This window comes from Chlorocebus sabaeus, chromosome X (assembly GCF_047675955.1).
Source record: "Chlorocebus sabaeus isolate Y175 chromosome X, mChlSab1.0.hap1, whole genome shotgun sequence".
Classification (NCBI taxonomy): domain Eukaryota; kingdom Metazoa; phylum Chordata; class Mammalia; order Primates; family Cercopithecidae; genus Chlorocebus; species Chlorocebus sabaeus.
The window spans coordinates 50,462,350-50,484,830 of record NC_132933.1 but is presented as its reverse complement, the minus strand read 5'-3'; the positions used below and the strand labels follow the sequence as shown (position 1 = coordinate 50,484,830).

At 38.5% G+C, this 22,481-nt stretch overlaps 1 protein-coding gene across 6 annotated transcripts in view; it reads left to right on the top strand.

The window, feature by feature from the left end:
* The window catches only part of LOC103232380 (ras-related protein Rab-40A-like), a 186,544-nt gene that overhangs the window by 142,339 nt on the left and 21,724 nt on the right, over positions 1–22,481 (top strand). For 3 of the 6 annotated variants that reach the window (XR_012091932.1, XR_012091931.1, XR_012091928.1), the window contains exons 9-11: positions 2,553–2,606; positions 2,950–3,037; positions 16,278–16,326. The exons of 1 other annotated variant lie outside the window; for it this stretch is intronic. The gene's annotated coding sequence lies outside the window, so the exon portion shown is untranslated. Of the gene's footprint in view, positions 1–2,552; positions 3,038–16,277; positions 16,327–22,481 lie in introns of all 6 variants that reach the window. 2 more of the 6 variants (XR_012091927.1, XR_012091929.1) reach the window with 2 other exon arrangements.

Below are 22,481 nucleotides of genomic sequence, written 5' to 3'. Positions count from 1 at the left end.
TATGGTGAAACCCTGTCTCTACTAAAAATACAAAAAAATTAGCTGGGCGTGGTGGCACACACTTGTAGTCCCAACTACTCAGGAGGCTGCAGCAGAAAAATCACTTGAACCCAGAAGGCAGAGGTTGCAGTGAGCTGAGATCACACCACTGCACTCCAGCCTGGGCGACAGAGCGAGACTCTGTCTCAAAAAAAAAAAAAAAGAACACTTTGTATAATTTCCATGTAATTTTATAGTTTTGAGCAATTTTCTGAATACTGTTTTCTATTTTTATTCTACTGTAATAGTCTGAGAGGTCTGAGAGTGTGAGTGGTATGATTTTGGTTTGAATTTGATAAGGTTTTTGTTTGTTTGTTTGTTTGTTTTTTGAGATGGAGTCTCACTCTGTCACCTAGGCTGGAGTGTAATGGTGCAATCTCAGCTCACTGCAACCTCCACCTCCTGGGCTCAAGTGATTATCCTGCCTCAGCCTCCTGAGTAGCTGGGATTACAGGCATCTGCCATCATGCCCAGCTAATTTTTGTATTTTTAGTAGAGAGGGGATTTCACCATGTTGGCCAGGCTGGTCTTGAACTCCTGACCTTAGGTAATCCACCTACCTTGGCCTCTCAAAGTGCTGGGATTACAGGCATGAGCCACCATGCCCAGATGATAAGGATTCTTTTATGGCTGATTATGTTGTTGATTTTTGAGTATATGCCATGTGCATATGAGAAGAATATATATTCTTATTTTTGGGTGGAGAGTTCTGTAGATGTCTGTTAGGTCCATCTGGTCAGCTGTTGAGTTCAGGTGCTGAATATCTGTTAGTTTTCTGCCTCAATGGTCTAATACTATCAATGAGATGTTAAAGTCTCCAGCTTTTATTGTGTGGTTATCTAAATCTCTTCATAGGTCTCTAAGAACTTGCTTTATTAATCTGGGTATTCCTATGTTGGTGCATATATATTTAAACTAGTTAGGTCTTCTTGCTGAGCCCTTTACCATTGTGTAATGCCCCTCTTTGTCTTTTATGATCATTGTTGCTTTAAAGTCTGTTTTGTCTGAAATTAGAATAAGAACCCCTGCTTTTTTCTGTTTTCCATTTGCTTTGTAGATTTTTCTCCATCCCTTTATTTTGAGCCTTTGGGTGTCATTGGATGTGAAATGAGGTCTCCTGAAGACAGCATATAGTTGGGCCTAGCTGCTTTATCCAGTTTGGCACTCTATGCCTTTTGATTGGGGCATTTAACCTGGTTACATTTAAGGGGAATATTAATATGTGCAAGTTTGATCCTGTCATTATGTTGTTAGCTGGTTATTATTGCAGACTTGATTTTGTGGTAGCTTTATAGTGTCAATGGTCTGTATACTTAAGTCTGTTTTTGTGGTGGCTGGTAACGAACGGTCTTTCCTTTCCATATTTAGCACTTCCGTAAGGACCTTTTGTAAGGTAGGTCGGGTGCTAATGAATTCTCTTAGCATTTGTTTGTCTGAAAATGATTTATTTCTCTGCTTATGAAGCTTACTTTGATGGAATATGAAATTCCTGGTTGGAATTTCTTAAGAATGTTGAATATAGGCCCCTAATCTCTTCTGGTTTGTAGGGTTTCTGCTGAAACTTCACTGTTAGCCTGATGGATTTCCCTTTGTAGGTGTCCTGCCCCTTTTCAATAGCTGCCTTTAATATTTTTTCTTTCATTTTGACCTTGAAGAATCTGACTATGTGCCTTGGAGATAATTGTCATGTATAGTATGTTGCAGGGTTCTTTGCATTTCCTGAATTTGAATGTTGGGCTCTCTAGTGAGCTTGGAGAAATTTTTGTGTCTGATATTGTCAAATATGTTGTCCAAGTTGCTTTCTTTCTCTCCCACTCTTTCAGGGACGCCAATGAGTCATGGGTTTTGTCTGTTTATATAATCCCGTATTTCTCAGAGGTTTTATTCATTCTTCTTTATTGTATTTTTGTTTTTGTCTTATTTTTGAGAACTGGTCTTTGAGCTCTGAGGTTCTTTCCCCAGCTTGGTGGGTTCTGCTGTTAATACTTGTGATTTTTTTAATGAAATTCTTGAAGTGAGTTTTTCAGCTCTATCATATCAATTGTGTTTGTTTTGTTTTGTTTTGTTTTGTTTTGTTTGTTTTTGAGACAGGGTCTTGCTGTGTCACCCAGGCTGTAGTGCAGTGGTGAAATATCGGCTCACTGGAAGCTTCGCCTCCCGGGTTCAAGTGATTCTCCTGTGTCAGCCTCCCAAGGAGCTGGGGTTACAGGAACATGCCACCACGCCTGGCTAATTTTTGTACTTTTAGTAGAGACAGGGTTTCTCCATGTTGGCTAGTCTGGTCTCGAACTCCTGACCTCAAGTGATATGCCCACCTCGGCCTCCCAAAGTGCTGAGATTACAGGTGTGAGCCACCGTGCTCAGCCTGGTTCTTTGTTACAACAGCATTTCATCTCTTATCTTCTATATAGTTCTATTGTATTCCTTATATTCTTTGGATTGGGTTTTGACTTTCTCCTGAATGTTGATGATCATTCCTATCCATATTCTGAATTCTGTTTTTGTCATTTCAGGCTTTTCAGCCTGTTTAGGAAACATTGCTGGAGAACTAGTGCAGTGATTTGGAGGTAAGTAGACCCTCTAGCTTTTGAGTTGCCAGAGTTCTTGCACTGATTGTTTCTCATGTGTGTGGGCTTGTGTACCCTTAGCTGTGGTGTAATTTGAGTGTAGTCAGTTACCTTCATTTCTCAATGTTTTCAGAGGGCCAATGCTTTGTGCAGGGTATTTATTGGTAGCTGAATTATTGTCCTTGGTTTCACAGGGGATATATTAAAGTATTTTTTGTGTTGAAGTTTTGGCTGTGATCCAGTAGATGGTGCTTAAGCATGCTGGCTGATAGGTAGACTCTTGTTCAGTCACATGACTACTCTGTATTTGCCCACATTTGCAGCTGTGCTCTCTCTCTTTCAGTGCTCTGAGAGTGTAGGCTCCTTTCCCACTCAAGGGCTGGCTGCAGATCTGGGTTTGGCACTCCTGGACTTCATACTGCAGCCCTGGGGTAAGCTCAGCCTTTATGTTCCCTCTACAGCGTGGGGGCAAACAGGAACCTTGACAGTGGCAATGGCAGAGGGCCTTTAACTTGTCTCTTGGGGCTCTATCTCAGACACATGCAGAACCGCTCTTAATCAGAGTGATTGGCCTGGTGTGGGGTGGTTGCACTGTGGGCTCAAGCCTGGGGGCCTATGGGGAAAACAGACTGGCCTCTTCTTACAGCAACTGCAGCTTGCTGGAGGTGTGAGTAAGGCACTCAGGGGTCTCTGTTTCTTCCACAGTCCAAGGACATCGAGGGCAGTACCTTTGCAGTGGCAGTGTCAGAGGGGCTTTCAGTTGTCTCTGGGAGCCCCACCTCACAGAAATGCAGAGCGTCTGCTAATGAAAGTGTTCAGCCAGAGGGTGGGGTGGCTGTGCCATGGGCCTGAGCTGGGGGCCCTTCTTGGTGAAGAGTAAGGGGTCAGGGACTCAAACGAAAGGGAGACTGAGTTCCTCTCCACATGGTGACTGTGGCATGCTGGAGACATGAGTAATGCCCTCAGGCTCTTTGTTCCTTCCCCAGTCCAAAGACAAGGTCAAAACCACTGCAGTGGCAGTGGTAAAGGGGCTGTCTGTTGCCACTGGGAACTCCACCCCAGGGAAACACAGAGCCACTGCCAGTGGGAATGCTCAGTTGGGGGTGGTATAGCTTCCCTGTAGTCCCAAGCCAGGGGCCTTGCCTGTTGAAGAGTAGGGAGTGAGGCCTCACAGGGAAGACAGACTCCATATGGTGGCTGTGGTGTGCTGGAGGTGCCAGTAATGCAACCTGGACCTTTGTTCCTTCCCCAGCCCAAAGGCATTAAGGGCGGTACCACTGCAGCTGCAATGAGAGAGGAGCTGTGGGTTGTCTCTGGGATTTCCTCCCTAGAGAATGACAGCGCCACCACTGACTTAAACGTTTGGGCGGGGACAAGGTGGTTGTTCTGGGGACCCCAGGTTGAGAGACCCTGCCCACTGAGGAGTAACAGGGCCAGGGCCCATACGGAAGAGAGTCTGCCTTCTTATCCAAAAAGCAGCTGCACTGTGCTGGAGGATTGCATTAGTCCTAAGTCTTTTGGCTCCCTCCTGAGCCTGAAGAAAACAGGAGCAGGAGCTGTAGAGCTGCAAAAATGGCAGACCTGCCTGCTACGATTGAGAGCTCTGTCCCAGGGAAGTACAGAGCTGCTACTGGTCCAAGAGCCCAAACATGGGTGGGGTGGCTGGAGTCCCAAGTCTAGAGGCCCTGCCCAGTGAGAGGTTGTGAGGACAGAGATCTATGTGAAAAAAAATCTGGCCACTTTTCTGTAAGACAGCTGTGCTGTGCTGGGGACCTGCATTAGTCCTTAATCACCCTGCCAAGATTGGTGAACCCATCTGCTACCACTGAGAGCTCCATTCCAGGGAAGTACAGGGCTGCTATTGGCCCTAGAGCTCAAGTGAGGCTGGAATGACCATGCTAGGGACCAGCCCACTGGGCATTATCCACCAAGGTGCAAAGGAGGTGAGGCCTGCAGTCCATCTGCTCCTCAGCCCCATGGATTTAGCCCCTATACTGGAGGCATTCCAGGGAGCCTGGTCTTTCTTGTTGCCAGAGCTACAGCCACTGGTGCTGGGGTGCCCAGTAGTCCAAGGGCCCTGGAACTCCGTGTGTGCCTGGGCAGTGGCTCTGCCTAGACTCCCTGTAGCTCTCCATGCCAGTCTGCAGTCTCTGCTCAGGGGGTCAGGGGGATATTCTGAGCACAGAGTTGTGAAGATCTGTAGCGGAAGCTTTAGCGAAATTTCAGACATTAACAACAAAGTTTCCCTGATTTATTTAACTTCTCCTAACTTTCTATACAATGGGTATTTAATTATAAATTACTTGAGTAAAGGTTAAGATTAATGAAAATACCACTCAAGTAACTTATAATTAAATGCCCATTATCATCATCAGCATCATCATCTAAAGGGGTTATTGAGTAGGCATCCATGGGGTGGTGTGAAATACCAGCCTCTAAGCCTTGGTGGCCCATTATCTACAGAAAAGATCAATGGGCACATTAAATGTTTCCCAACCTTCTTTCATTATCCAAAGGAGGCTTATTAGACATGTTTTTCCTCCTTATTAATCCCTTCTTGCCTGAAATGTGAAATTTTAATACCACAGATGTAACGTTAACTGTATGTATTTTGGTCCTGTGTAGTGCCACAAACCATTTTAATGTCTACCATCTCCCTTCCCTTAAAAACCAATTCTCAGCCCATTGGGGGCAATATATCCTCTGTTGAAAATGCATGGAACATTTTAATGAGGACAAAAGCTGGAACCTCATTCCTGCCTTTTACTTGATGTGTGACACTGGAAAACTTTCTTAACCTCTGTCACCTTGCCCATGGTCATCTGGAAAAGGGAACCGCTGAGAGCTCATGATGCCTTCCTTACAGAACTGTCCTGTGGGGTAAAGGAGAAATTCTATACAGAGAAGATGGCACCTAGTAGGACTTCAACAAATGTTCATCCTGGCCCACTTTTGTTCTCCTTCCCAGAGAAGTGATGACCGTCATCTAAATCAAACAGCGTAACTACCACAGAGAGCAGCTGGTAACGGAGCAGGAAGAAGTAGCATGTACTTACATGTAGTTTATAAACGAAGCTTTGGGGCTATTTCTGTGATACAGGATGGCTTTGCCAAGGAATGTGGGAAGAGGGAAAAGATCATCAAACCATTTCTTTAATTCTGTGTCATGTTTGCCCCCTTATTTGAGCTTCTATACTGATATTGGAAAATAGTTTCCTGTGGCGTCTCAAATGAAGAAAGAGTGCAGATAAAGAGGAGAGAGAAGTCACATGCTCTTGACCCTGATACCATTACCACTTATAGGACTCTGACCAGGATTTCATCTGCACCAGTGGGTAATTCAAAGTGGGAGGAGCTGTTGAATGTGTATCCATGAGGGCACAATACTACAAACGTGTAATACTACTAGGTTTTCAATCCTGGAATGTCATGGTGTATAAAATAATGATAATTATTGCTTTGGTTTTGAATTAGGGGAAAATATATCCTTGTATACTTAGAATTGGCTCCCTCACTACTATCTTGTATTCTTGAGCTCCAGGGACATTCTTCTGCCAAGTCAATGGGAGTCTGGTACCTACATTGAGGATTTACTATGTTCCAAGCACTGTACCATTTGCATTATTTGCATTTCTCTCTTTTAGTCAAGTACTTTTACTCAAGTGACCTTATTTGTGCAATTTCAGGTAAAGGTAACCTGCAGCATCCCATTGAAGCAAATGTGTCCTTCACCAATTGGTCCTAAACCTGGATGGCCTCAGGCCTAGAGTGTCTGGTCAGTTATCTCAGAGCCTGGCCATTCTAAATGTGTGTCTCTTTCCTGTGGGTGGGGTAGAGAATGCTTGAATGTTCCTGACAATTTTTTATATAATTGCATGAGCATTTGATATTTATTACAGTTATAAATACATAAGAAATGAAATAAACAGCATTACTCTAAAACAAAAGAGAATACCTGCTCTCAAAGTATCTTTTTTGTAATAACACATGAAATTTAATATCAATGACCTTCGAGGTATGGTTTTAGTGAGACAAACAAGTTATAAAACTTATAAAACTAAGTGTAGAATGAGATCTTATATTTTGTAGATAAGTATATAAATGTATTCATTTCTGCATAAATTTTTAAGTACCTGCATAAGGAAACTTGTGAAAGAGTATTATACAGATATAAGCATTAGCAGACATAAATTTGGCACATTAAAGAGGAGTAGGGGCACCTAAAGTGCTTGTGTGCTATGGAAGGTCACCTGGAACCACCACCATCAATAGGGAGCCCAATAATGTGGGCAATCTCAAATCTCCAAGTCTCATAAACGGTCCATGAGACATGCAGATCACAAGGACCCTTTCAGGCACATGAACACTGTTGATTCCTAATACTGTGAATCAGGTTAATATTGCAGCCCTTGGGACCCCACTCCACTGTCATGTGAAAGGCTTAGTCCTACAGGTAACAAGAGCACAGTGTGATCCTAAACCATGAGAATCATGAGGCCACTGATATGCTTTGGATGTTTGTTCCCTCCAAATCTCATGTTAAAATGTGACCCCCCCCCCGCCAAGTTGGAGGTGGAGCTTAGTAGTAGGTGCTTGGGTCATGGGGGCAAATCCTTCATGAATGTCTTGGCGCTGTCCTCATGGTAATGAGGAAGTTCTCACTCTATTAGTTCATGTGTGGGCTGATGGTCTAAAAAGAGCCTGGCACCCCTCCCTCTCTTGCGCTCTCTCTTGCCTTGTGATATGCCTGCTCCCCCTTTGCCTTCTGCCACAGGAGAAAGCTTCTTGAGGTCATGACCAGAAGCAAATTGTGGCATCATACTTCTTTTACAGTCTTTAGAAATGTGAGCCAAATAAACCTCTTTTATTTATGTATTACCCAACCTCAGATATTCCTTTATAGCAATACAAAATGGTTGAATACAGCCGCCAGCCTTCAAGTGGAAGGCCCTCAATTTCCCTTTGAAATCACATTGGTGCCACACCACTGTTGGTCATATGAATACTATGGTTATGTACCTTCTTATGGTCATGTTCCCCTACCACAGTCATGTGACAGGCTGAGCCCTCTCAGTCATGTAGGGACTGTGGGATCCTAATGCTGTGGGTCCTGTGGATCCTGCTCTTTTATGACCTTCACCATCATGTGGTCCTGGAAGTCACATAGGTGACCTATTGCTGCTGATCACGTGGATTCTGTGGTCATGTACCAACCCATGGTCACATGAGGTTGAGGCCTCTCAGTCATGTAAAGATTGAGTGCCCCTGAACCTTATTGGTCAGGTGGTTCCCATGGTTATGTGACCTCCCCTATGGTCCAGGTATAAAAACCTGCTCTTTAGGTGTAGAGAAAGTCTTTTGAATTTGACCTCCGGAGGAGTCAGACCTATAGATGTAGATGACCTTTAGAACTGTGATCCATGCCGTGGCTCAGGCCAAAGTTTGATCAGACTCTGGCTCAGATATCAGTCTTTCCACCAACATTTATATCCTGACATGGTGAACAGTATTCTGGTAGGAGGGGCTCTAGCTAGTACTAGAAGTTTACTCAGAGAATTGGGCTTCAAGGGTTAGCAGAGTGGTTTCCAAATGGCAGAGGGTCAAGGGGGAAGTGGGGATTGAGTGGAGGTAGAGGGGAAGACTTTCCAAATGTGGCCAAACATGTATATGCCTGGCAAAGAAAGAATGTGTGTGCATGTGTGTCTTGATCCTGGACTCACAAGAACTGTCAGTGGTAGAGTGAAGTGAAGGAGGAGAAAGCACTAAGGCAGAATGTGGGACTAAAGGGCTGGGGGGAGGGGTGTGGTAGTGGGGTGGTGGCGGCTGATGAACTTGTAAGTCATCTCTCGGCAGCAGGGCTGTAAAAGCTGGGTAGGACAACCCTCCCACTCCCACACTAAAGCCCTACCTGCCTATCACCCTGCCTGATTCACTATCTGTGCCAGGTGATGTGGTCCACTGCCCTCCACTGACCATGTTGTTATTCAAGACACCTGAGATTTCCTAGATGCCAGTTTGTATAGACACTTCCAAACTTAATATTAATCTCTGTCTGGCTCTTATTTAATTTTGTAAAAAGATTCCCTATTTAATAAATGGTGCTGGGAGACCTGGCTTGCCATATGTAGAAAATTTAAAATGGACCCCTTTCTTAAACCTTATACAAAAATTAACTCAAGATGGATTGAAGATCTAAATTTGAAACTCAAATCTATGAAAACCCTAGGAGAAAATCTAGGCAATACCCTTCAGGACATAGTCACGGGCAAAGATTTCATGATGAAGAGACACCAAAAGCAATTGCAACAATAGCAAAAACAGACAAATGGGATCTAATTATACTAAAGAGCTTCTGTATAGCAAAAGAAACTATCATCAGAATGAAGAAACAACCTAAAGAATGGTAGAAAATGTTTGCAATCTATCCATCTGACAAAGATCTAATATCCAGATTCTACAAGGAACATAAGCAAATTTACAAGAAAAAAAAACACTAACCCATTAAAAAGTGGGCAAGGGAGATGACCAGACACTTCTCAAAAGAGGACATTTATGCAGCCAACAAACATATGAATAAAAAGCTCAACATCACTGATTTTTAGAGAAATGCAGATCAGAACCACACTGAGATACCATCTCATGCCAATCAGAATGGCAATTATTACAAAGTAAAGAAACAACAGATCTGGTGAAGCTGTGGAGAAATAGGAACTCTTTTACACTGATGGTGGAAATGTAAATTAGTTCAACCATTGTGGAAGACAGTATGGCGATTCCTTAAAGACCTAGAACCAGAAATACCATTTGACCCAACGATCCCATTACTGAGCATATACCCAAAGGAATATAAATTGTTCTGTTATAAAGATACATGGACATATATGTTCACTGCAACACTGTTCACAACAGCAAAGATGTGGAATCAACTCAAATGCCCATCAATGATAGACTGGATAAAGAAAATGTGGTACATATACACCATGGAATACTATGCAGCCATAAAAAGGAACAAGATCATGTCCTTTGCAGGGACATGGGTGGAGCTGGAAGCCAATTTCCTTAGCTAATTAACACAGAAACAGAAAACCAAACACATTATTTTCACTTACAAGTGGGAGCTGAACAATGAGAACACATAGACACAGGAAGGGGAACACCACACACTGGTGCCTGTCAGGGGTGCAGTGGGAAGGAGAGCATCAGGATAAAAAGCTAATGCATGCGGGGCTTAATACCTAGGTGATGGGTTAGTAGGTGCAGCAAACCACCACGGCACATGTTTACCTATGTAACAAACCTACATGTCCTGCACTTGTATCCTAGCACTTTAAATTAAATTAAATTTTTAAAAATAATATAATAAAGCTACTACATATCAGAACCTAAGTTATTTAACTAAGTCAGAGAAAATATAACTTTATGCTAGTAAATATTTACATGAAAAATAAAAATGAATGAGAACAAATGAATTAAGATTCTGTTTCAAGAAATTATGGGAAACATACTAAAGTAGAATAAAGATTAAATGAGAAGATAGAAAAAATATAGAATAAATAATAGGCTAAAAGCTAGTTCCTTGACTGAACACACAAAAAAATAAGATATACTAATATATCAACATAATGTGCTTAATATTTTAAAACTTATTAATGGGGTATATTGTATACACATAAAATTGACATATAAATGTACCATTTAGTGAATTATTTGAATTTTTATGGTCCTTATCAAGGTGAGATTATTTTTATTTTTATTATTTCTTAAATTGACAAAAATTCGTATGTTTATCATTCAAAACAACATGTTGTTTTGAAATATATACATATTGTGGAATGGCTAAATCAAGATAATTAGCATATGTTTTACCTCACTACTTGCAATTTTGTGGTGAAAACACTTAAAATCTTTTCTTAGGAATTTTCAAGAATAAAATATGTTGTTACTAAGTATAGTCACCTTGTTGTACAATAAATATTTTGAATTTATTGCTCCTGACTGAAATTTTTATTCTTTGACCAACATCTTCCAACCCCAACCTCCACTCCAACTGGTAACCACAATTTCCTCTTTACATCTATGAATTCAAATATTTTTATTAGTCCATAATACTTATGCATATTTGTGATGTACATGTGATATTTTGGTACATGCACACAATGTATAATTAAATCTAGGTCATTTAGATATCCATCACTTCATATATTTATCATTTCTTTATGTTGGAAATGTCCCAAATCTTCTAGGTATTTTGAAATACACAATAGTATAATATTGTATATTCAATAGTGTGCTATGGAACACTAAAATTTATTCCTTCTACTTAACTATATTTTTATACCCATTAACCAACCTCTTTTCATCCCTCCCTCCACACTACATTTCCCCAGCCTTTGGTAACCATCATTCTACCCTCTACCTCCATGAGATCCACTTTTTACTCCCCTACATATGAGTGAGAACATGCAATGGCTTATTTCATGTAACATAAAATCTCCCAGTTCCATCCATGTTACTGCAAATGACAGGATTTCATTCTTTTTATGGTTGAATGATATTCCATTGTGTGCATGTATGTATGTATAGGTAGACTGATAGATTGATAGATCGACAGATCGATAGATCAATAGATACTTAGGTTGACTCCACATCCACATCCTGGCTATGTGAATAATGTTGTAATGAACATAGGACTGCAGATATCTTTTCGACATACTGATTTCATTTCCTTTGGATATATACCTAGTAGTGAGATTGCTGGATTTTGTGGTAGTTTTATTTTTAATTTTTGAGGAACCTCCATAGTGTTTTCCATAATGGCTATACTAATTTACGTTCCCACCAACAATGTCCTAGTGTTTCCTTTTATCCGCATCCTCTCCAGTAATTATTTCTTGATTTTTTGATAATAGCCATTCTAACAGGTGTGAGGTGATATCTCATTGTGGTTTTAATTTACACTTCTCTGATGATTAGTGATTTTGAGCATTTTTATCATATACCTGTTGGTCATTTGTATGTCTTCTTTTGAGAAATGTCTATTCAGGTCCTTTGCTCATATTTTAATTGGATTATTTGGTTTTTTTCTGTAAAGTTGTTTGAGTTTCCTACATACTTTGGATATTAACCCTTTATCGGATGTATGGTTTGCAAATATTTTCTCCCATTCTGTAGATGGTCACTTCACTCTGTTCATTGTTTCCTTGGCTATACAGAAACTTTTTAGTTTGATGTAGTCTGGTTTGTCTTTTTTTTTTTTTTTTTTTTTTTTTGCTTTTGTTGTCTATGCTTTTGGGTCTATATTCCAAAATTATTGTCCAGACCAATGCAATGGAGTTTTACTCATATGTTTTCTTCTAGTAGTTTTACACTTTCAGGTCTTACATTTAACTCTTTAATACATTTTGAGTTTTTTTAAAAAATGTGTGAGATAAGAGTTCAGTTTAATTCTTCTGCATGTAGATATACAGATACACAGTTGTCCTAACATCCTTTATCAAAGAACCTATCCTTTCTTCACTGTGTGTTCTTGGCACATTTGTTGAAAATTAATTGACCATATATGCATGGATTTATTTCTGGGCTCTATATTCCATTCCATTTGCCTGTGAGTCTGTTTTTATGCTACTACCGTGCTGTTTTGTTTAATACCGCATGGTGATATATTTTGAAGTCAAGTAGTGTGGTCAATTCAGATTCCTTCCATTTGTTCAAGATTGCTCTGGCTCTTTGGGGTGTTTTGTTTGTTTTTGTAAGTTTTAGGATTGTTTTCTCTATTTCTTTTTTCTTTTCTTTTCTTTTCTTTTTTTTTTTTTTTTTGAAACAAAGTCTTCACTCTTTTGCCCAGGCTGGAGTGCAGTGGCACATTCTTGGCTCACTGCAAGCTCCACCTCCCAGGTTCACACCATTCTCCTGCCTCAGCCTCCTCAGTAGCTGGGACTACAGGTGCCCGCCACCATGCCAGGCTAATTTTTTGTATTTTTAGTAGAGACAGGATTTCACCATGTTAGCCAGGATGGTCTCAATCTCCTGATGTTGTGATCCAGCTGCCTCGGCCTCCCAAAGTGCTGGGATTACAGGTGTGAACCACCATGCCAGGCCTGATTTTTCTATTTCTATGAAAAAAATGTCATTGAAATTTCAATAGGAATTGGGTAATGGACATTTTGACAATATTACTTCTTTCAATTCATGAAAAGGACTATATTTTCACTTATTTATGTCTTCTTCTTTTATTCACATTTTGTAGATTTCAGTGTACAGTTTTTTTCACTTCCTTGGCTAGGTTTATTCATTTTTCTTTTTTCAATTTTAGGCAGTGGTCAAGCTTGCATGAATTCATTCTTTTTTTTTTTTTTTTTTTTTTTGAGACAGAGTCTCGCTCTGTCACCCAGGCTGGGTGCAGTGGCGTGATCTTGGCTCACTGCAAGCTCTGCCTCCCAGGTTCACACCATTCTCCTGCCTCAGCCTCCCAAGTAGCTGGGACTACAGGCATCCACCACCACGCCCGGCTAATTTTTTTTGTATTTTTAGTAGAGACGGGGTTTCAGCGTGTTCGCCAGGATGGTCTCGATCTCCTGACCTTGTGATCCGCCTGCCTCGGCCTCCCAAAGTGCTGGGATTACAGGCGTGAGCCACCGCGCCCAGCCAAATTCATTCTTAAGTATTCTTTTTTGTAGCTATTGTAAATGGGATTGTTTTCTTGATTTATGTTTTGGATAATTTCTTGTAAGTATATAGAAATGCTATTGATTTTTAACATTAATTGTGTATCGTAAAACCTTACTGAATTTGTTTTTCAGGTTTAAAAGGTTTTTGGGGCCAGGTGCAATGGCTCATGCCTGTAATCCCAGCACTTTGGGAGGCCAAGACAGGCGAACCACTTGAGGCCAAAAGGCCGAGACCACCCTGGCCAACATGGTGAAACCCCTTCTCCACTAAAAATACAAAAGTTAGCTGGGCATGGTGGCTTACACCTGTAGCCCAGCTACTCGGGAGTCTGAGACACAAGAATTGCTTTAACCCAGGAGGCAGAGGTGCAGTGAGCCGAGACTGTGCCACTGCACTCCAGCCTGCACCACAGTGACACTGCCTAAAAAATAGTAATAAATAAGTACAGAGTTTTTTGGTAGTTTTTAGAGTTTTTTATATATATATAACACCCTAAAATATAATAATATACATATAAATATGTATATAAATATAATAATATACATTGTCTATAAATATATACACATGTGTATATATACGTGTATATTTAATTATATAAATATACATGTATATATGTATATATTTTTATTATATAAGTGTTACATTTATGTAATACAAATATGCATACATGTATATTATTTAGATATGTAATACATATACACACACATATATATAAGATCATGTCACCTGCAAACAGGGACAATTTAACTGCTTTCTTTTCAATTTGAATGACTTTTATTTATTTCTCTTACCTATTTGCTGTGGCAAGGATTTCTAGTACTATGTTGAAGTGTTGAGAGTGAGCATTCTCATCTTGTTCCTGATCTCGGAGGAAAAACTTTCAACTTTTCACCATTTAGTATGGTGTTAGCTATGAGTTTCTCATATATGACCTTTACTATACTGAGGTACATTCCTTATATACCTAATTTGTGGATAATTTTTATCATGAATGGATGTTGAATTGTGTCAAATGCTTTTACTACATCTATTCAGATGATCATAACATTTTTATCCTTCATTTTGTTCATATAATAAATCACATTTATAGATTTGTGTATGTTGAACCATCATGCATCATTGTTGTAAATACCACATGTACCACATGATTATGGCAGATGACTGTTTTTTATTTATTATTTTTTTGAGATAGAGTCTCACTCTGTCACCAGGCTGGAGTGCAGTGGCATGATCTCGGCTCACTGCAACCTCTGCCTCCTGGGTTCAAGCAATTCTGCCTCAGCCTCCCGAGTAACCGGGACTACAGCCTTGCTACACCATGCCCAGCTAATTTTTTTATTTTTAGTAGAGACAGAGTTTCACCATGTTGTCCAGGATGGTCTCAATCTCTTGACCTCATGATCTGCCCGCCTCGGCCTCCCAAAAGTGCTGGGATAACAGACATGAGCCACCATGCCTGGCTGAATGACTCTTTTAATGTGTTGTTGAATACAGTTTGCTCTTATTTTGCAGAGGATTTTGCATCTATGTTTATCAGGAATATTGGCCTACAATTTTCTTTTCTTATAGTGTCTTTGACTGGCTTTGGTGTCATTGTAATGCTGGCCTCCTAAAATGAGTTTGGAAGTATTTCCTCTTCTTTAATTTTTTGAAGGATTTTGAGAAGGATTAATATCAATTTATTTCTAAACGTTTGGTAGAATTTGGCAGTAAAGACATCAATCAGGTCCTGAGCCTTTCTTTATTTTTTACTTTAAGTTCCGGGATACATGTGCAAAATGTGCAGATTTGTCACATAGATATACATGTACCATGAAGGTTTGCTGCACCTGTCAACCCACCATCTAGGTTTTATGCCCCGCATGCATTAGGTATTTGTCCTAATGCTCTCCCTCGCCTTGCCCCTCATGCCCCAACAGGTCTTGGTGTGTGTTGTTCCCCTCTCTGTGTCCATGTGTTCTCGTTGTTGAACTCCCATTTATGAGTGAGAGCATGTGGTGTTTGGTTTTCTGTTCCTGTGTTAGTTTGCTGAGAATGATGGCTTCCAGTTTCATCCATGTCCCTGCAAAGGACATGATCTCATTTTGTTTTATGGCTGCATAATGTTCCATGGTGTATATGTGCCATGATTTTCTTTATCCAGTCTATCATTGATGGGCATTTGGGTTGGTTTCAAGTCTTTGCTATTGTAAATAGTGCTGCAATAAACATACTTGTGCATGTGTCTTCATAGTAGGATGCTCATCGTCACTGGTCATTGGAGAAATGCAAGTCAAAACCACAATGAGATACCATCTCACGCCAGTCAGAATGGTGATTATTAAAAAGTCAGGAAACAATAGATGCTGGCGAGGCTGTGGAGTAATAGGAATGCTTTTACACTGTTGGTGGGAGTGTAAATTAGTTCAACTGTTGTGGAAGACAGTGTTACGATTCCTCAAGGACCTAGAAACAGAAACACCATTTGACCCAGCAATTCCTTTACTGAGTATATACCCAAAGGATTATAAATCATTCTGAGCCTTTTTTTATGGGAGACTTTTTAATACTAATTCACTCTCCTTACTCATTATTGTTCTGCTCAGATTTTTTATTTCTTCATAATTCGGTGTTAGTAGGTGTATGTGTCTATGAATTTATCCGTTTCTTGTAGGTTATTCAATATGTTGGTGTACAATTTTTTATGGTGGTCTTTTATGATCTTTTCAATTTCTGTGGTATCAGTTATAATGTCTTCTTTTTCATCCTTGCTTTTGTTTAAGTCATTTGTCTTTTTTTAGTCTAACTAATGTTTTGTCACTTTTGTTTATATTTTCAAAAAACTAACTCTTCAATTCCTTGATATTTTCTATTGTATTTCTAGTCTCTATTTAATTTATTTCTAATCAAATCTTTATTATTTCCTTCCTTCCTCTGACTTTGGGCTGAATTTGGTTTTTTTTCCAGTCCCTTGAGTTGTAATATTAGGTTGTTCGTGTGAGACTTTCTTCTTTTTTGTTACAGGTATTTATTGGTCTATACTTTCCCCTTAGAACTACTTTTGCTGCATCCCGTAAGTTTTGTTATATTGTGTTTCCATTTTGTCTCAAGATATTTAAAATTTTCCTTTTAATTTCTTCACTAATCCATCGATGTTTAGAAGTATGTGGTTTAATTCTCATGTATTTGTGAAGTTTTCAAAATTTTTTCTGTTGTTTATTTTTAGTTTTGTGCCATTGTGGTCAGATACTTTATATAATTTCAGTCTTTTGAAATGTGTTAAGATTGTTTTGAGGCCTGGCATATGATCTTCTGGAAATGCTCTGTGTGAGTTTTAAAAATAATGTATATTCTCCTGCTGTTGGACGGAATTCTTTCTGTATGCCTGATAGTTACCCTTGGGCTAAAGTACAGTTTAAGTCCAAGTTTTCCTTGTTGATTTTCGCTCCGGATATGTTCATTGTTAAAAGTCAGACTTAATGTCCCCTGCCTTTTTTTTTTTTTTCTTCTTTTTTTTTGAGATGGAGTCTCACTCTGTCATCAGACTGAAGTGCAGTGGCACGATCTTGGCTCACTGCAACCTCAACCTTCCAGGTTCAAGCGATTCTCCTGCCTCAACTTCCTGAGTAGCTAGGACTTCAGGCATGCGCCACCACGCCCAGCTACTTTTTGTATTTTCAGTAGAGATGGGGTTTCACCACGTTGGTCAGGATGGTCTCGATCTCTTGACCTCGTGATCCGCCCACTTTGGCCTCCCAGTGTCCCCTGCTATTATTGTATTATAGTCCATCTTGCCCTTCAGATTCATTAATATTTCCTTTATATATTTAGGTACTTCTATGTTAAGTGCAAATATACTTACAATTTTTATGTCCACTTGATGGATTGACACCATTATCATTATATACTGTCCTTCTCTGTCTAATTTTACAGTTTTGTACTTAAAGTCGATTTAATCTAAGTATAGCTACTCCTGTTCTATTTTCGTTTCCATTTGCATGGAATATCTTTTTTCATCTTTTCACTTTCAGTTCTTTGTGTCCTTAAATTGAAGTGAATCTCCTGTAGGTAACATGTAGTTGGGTATTCATTTTTTTCCATTCAGTCACTCTCTGTCTTTTGATTGAAAACTTTAATCTATGTATATTCAAAGTAATTATTGAGAGGTAAAGACTTACTGCTGCCATTTTGTTTATTTTAATTTTATTTATCTAATTTTATGGGATACAAATGTAATTTTGTTACATGTATAAATTATGTAGTGGTAAAGTCAGGATTTTCTGGGTGTCAATCATCTGTATAATACACATTGTGCCCGTTAAGTAATTTATCATCATCCATAACCCTCCAACCCACTTACCCTTCTGAATCTCCATTGTCTATAATTCCACACTCTACATCCATGTATACACATTATCTAGCTCCCACTTATAAGTGAGAACATGTGGTATTTATCCTTCTGTGTCTGACTTGTATCAGTTAAGACAATGGACTCCAGTTCATTGTGTTGCTGCAAAAGACATGATTTTATTCTTTTTATGGTTGAATAGTATTCCATTATGTATACATACCACATTTTCTTCATCCAGTCATTCATTGATGAATAGTTAGGTTGATTCCATATCTTTGCTATTGTAAATAGTGCTGCAGTAAACATACAGGTGCAGGTATGTTTTTGATGTAATTCTTCCTTTTCCTTTGAGTAGATGCCTAGCAGTAGGATTGCTGGATTGACTGGTAGTTCTACTTTTAGTTCTTAGATAAGTCACCATAATGTTTTCCATAGATGTTTTACTAATTTACATTTCTACCAACAGTGTATGAGTTCTCTTTTCTCCACATCCTCATGAATATCTGTTATATTTTGTGTTTTTAAAAATAGCCATTCCAAAGAAATAGCCATTCTAACTAGTGTAAGATGATATCTTATTGTGATATTAATTTACATTTCTCTGGTGATTAGTGATGTTCAGCATTTTTCATATGCCTGTCGGCCATGTGTATGTCTTCTGAAAAGTATCTGTTAATGTTCTTTGTTCACTTTTTTATGGGATAATTTTGTTGTTATTGTTGTTGAATTGTTTGAGTTCCTTGAAAATTCTGGATAGTAGTCCCCTGATGTGTGCTTAGTTTGCAAATATTTTCTCCCATTCTGCATGTTGTCTGTTTGCTCTGTTGATTAGTTATTTTGCCACACAGAAGCTCTTTAGTTTAATTAAGTCCCATTTGTCTATGTTTGTTTTAGTTACCTGTTCTTTTGGGGTTTTCGTCATTAATTCTTTGCCCAGACAAATGTCCAGAAGAGTTTTCCATAGATTTTCTTCTAGTATTTTTATAATTTCATGTCTTACATTTAAGTCTTTAATCCATCTTGAGTGGATTTTTGTATATAGTGAGAAGCAGTGGTCCAGTTTTGTTCTTCTGCAAATGACAATCCAATTTCTCAGCACCATTTATTGAAAAGAATGTCCTTTTCCCAGTGTACGTTCTTGTTGATTTTGTCAAACATCAGTTGGCTGTAAATATGTGCCTTTACTTCTGGGTTTTCTATTCTGTTCCATTGATCTATGTGTCTACTTTTATTCCAATATCATGCTGTTTTGGTTACTAGAGACTTGTAGTATAATTCTAAATCAGATAATATGATGCATCCAGTTTTATTATTTTTGCATAGGATTGCTTTGGCTATTCAGGATCTTTTTTTGGTTTCACAAGAATTTTATAATTGTTTTTTTCTAATTTGGTAAAAAATTAAGTTGGTATTTTAATAGGGATAACATTGAATCTGTAGATTGCTTTGGGCTGTATGATCATTTTAACAATATTAATTTTTAAGTGTGTTATTTATACCCTCAAGTATTTGGGGGGTTTTCCAGTTATCTCTTTCTTGTTGATTTCTAATTTAATTCCTCTGTGGTCTGAGAGCATACTTTGCATGATATCTATTCTTTTAAATTTTTAAGGTGTGTTTTATAGCCCAGAATGTCATCTATCTTGATGAATAATTTGTGTAAGCTTGAAAAGAGTGTGTATTCTGCTGTTGTTGAATGAAGTATTCCATAAATATCAATTAGATACAACTGATTCATGATGTTGTGTTTAACTATATCCTTATTGATTTTATGCTTGCTAAATCTGTCAATTACTGATAAAAAGTATTGAAGTCTCTACCTACAATAGTTGATTCATCTACTTCTCTTTGCAGTTTTGTAAATTTTGGATTCATATATTTTGATGGCTCTCTGTTAGGCACATACACCTTCAGGGTTTTTATGTCTCTGGAGAATCGACTCTTTTATCATTATTCAGTGCCCCTCTTTATCCCTGGTAATTTTTCTTCCTTTAAATTTTTCTTTGCCCGAGTTGATATAGCTACTATAGCTTTCTTTTCATTAGAATTAACATGGTATATTTTTCTCAACCCCTTTACTGTTACATTATCTATGTCTTCATATTTAAAGTTGGTTTCTTGTAGAATATAGAAAATATATAGTTGAGTCATGTTGTTTTATGCACTTTGACAGTTCATTTCTTTCAACTGATGTACTTAAATTATTAAAATTTAAGTGATTATTGGTATAGTTGAATTAATATCTACCATATTTTACCTGTTTTCTAATTGTTATCACTATTATATCTCTTTCTTTTTTGTCTTCCACTCTTTTTCTGTCTTGTCTGGTTTTAATTGAGCACCTTATATAATTCCATTTTATCTCTTCTCTTAGCATATCAATAATACTTTTTTCAAACTTTTTTTAGTGGTCACCATAGAGTTTGTAATACATATTTATAACTAATAAAATTCCACTTCCAAATAATATTATATATTTTCATGGATAAGTACTAATTAAAAGAGTATTCCCAATTTCTCCCTCCTTTCACTTAAAACATTGCTGTTATTCCTATCACTTATCCATAGCAATAATCACTGAATGCATTGTTGCCATTGTTATTTTGAATAAATTGTAACCTGATACATTCATTAAAATAAGAAAAGATTTTATTTTATCTTCATCTATTCCTTCTCTAATGGTCTTCCTTTCTTTATGTAGATCCAAAATTCTGATCTCTATTATTTTTCTCTCTGAAGAACTTCTTTTAACGTTGTTTGAAGTGTATATTATGGCATGGCAACAAATTTCCTAATTTTAATTTGTCTGAGAAAGTCTTTTTCTCTCTTTTACTTTAATTTTTTTATTATTTTTAATGTTTCTGGATACACAGCACGTATATATATTTCCTGAGTACATGAGATATTTTGATACAGGCATACAACGTGTAATAATCATATCACGATAAACGGGGTATCCATCACATCAATTATTTATCCTTTGTGTTACAAACAATCCAATTATACCATTTTATTTTTAAAAGTACAATTAAATTATTATTATTATTATTATTATTTTGAGACGGAGTCTTGCTCTGTCACCCAGGTTGGAGTGCAGTGGCACGATCTCGGCTCACTGCAAGCTCTGCCTCCTGGGTTCACGCCATTATCCTGCCTCAGCCTCCCGAGTAGCTGGGGCTATAGGCACCCGCCACCACACCCAGCTAATATTTTTTATTTTTACTAGAGATGGGGTTTCACCATGTTAGCCAGGATGGTCTCGATCTCCTGACCTGGTGATCCGCCCACCTCAGCCTCCCAAGATGCTGGGATTACAGGCATGAGCCACCACGCCCAGCCCAATTAAATTATTTTTAACTATAGTCTTGTTGTGCTATCAATACTAGATCTTGTTCATTCTTTCTATTTTTTTTTGTACCCATTAACCATCCCCACTTCCTTCCCAAACACCCCTGCATTCTCCTACAACTACCCTTCCCAGCCCCTTATAACCGTCCTTCTGCTCTCTATCTCCATGAGTTCAATTGTTTTAATTTTTAGCTCATGAAAATAAGCAAGAACACATGAAGTATGTCTCTCTGTGCCTGGGTTATTTCACTCAACATAATGACCTCCTGTTCCATCTGTGTTGTTGCAAATGACAGGATCTTACTCTGTTTTTATGGCTGAATGGTACTCCATTGTGTATATGTACCACATTTTCTTTATTCATTCATCTGTTGATGGGCACTTGAGTTGCTTCCAAATCATGACTATTGTGACTAGTGCTGCAATACACATGGGTAGGCAGGTATCTCTTTAATATACTAATTTCTTTTCTTAGGGTATGTAACTAGTAGTGGATTTGCTGGCTCATATAATAGCTCTATTTTTTTATTTTCAGGAGACTCCTAAATTTGTAGTTGTACTCATTTACATTCCCAAAAGCAGTGTACAAGGGTTCCCTTTTCTCCACATCCTCATCAGCATTTGTTATTTCCTAACTTTTGGATAAAAGTCATTTTAACTGGGGTGAAATAATAACTCATTGTAGTTCCTACTTGTATTGCTTTAATGATCAGTGATACTGAGCACCTTTTCTTATAGCTCTTTGCCATTCGTATGTCTTCTTTGAGAAATGTCTATTCAGATCTTTTCCCATTTTTAATTGGATGATTAGATTTTTTTCCTATAGAGTTGTCTGAGCTCCTTATATATTCTCATGGTTAATCTCTTGTCAGATAGATAGTTTGCAAAATATTTTCTCCCATTCTGTGGGTTGTCTCTTCACTTTGTTGATTATTACCGTTGCTGTGCAGTAGCTTTGTAACTTCTGCACAGCAAAGGTAACAATGTGATCCTATCTGTCCATTTTTACTTTAGTTGCCTGTGCTTGTAGGATATTACTCAAGAAATATTTACCAGTCCAATGTCCTGGAGATTCGCCCCAACATTTTCTTGTAGTAGTTTCATAGTTTGAGTTCTTAGATATAAGTCTTTAATCCATTTTGATATGATTTTTGTATATGGTGAGAGAGAGGGTTTTAGTTTCATTCTTTTGCATATGGTAACCAGTTTTCCCAGGACCATTTAAGAGACAGTGTATTTTTTGGCAGCTTTGTCGAAAATGAGTTCACTATAGATGCATAGCTTTGTTTCTGAGTTCTCTATTCTGTTCCATTGATCTATATGTCTGTTTCTTTTTTTCTGATATGGAGTCTCTCTCTGTCACCCAGGCTGGAGTGCAGTGGCACAATCTTGGCTCACTGTAACCTCCACCTCCTGGGTTCAAGTGATTCTCCTGCCTCAGCCTTTTGAGTAGCTGAGATTACAAGCACCTGCCACCATGTCCAGCAATTTTTTTGTATTTTTAGTAGAGACGAGGTTTCACCATGTTG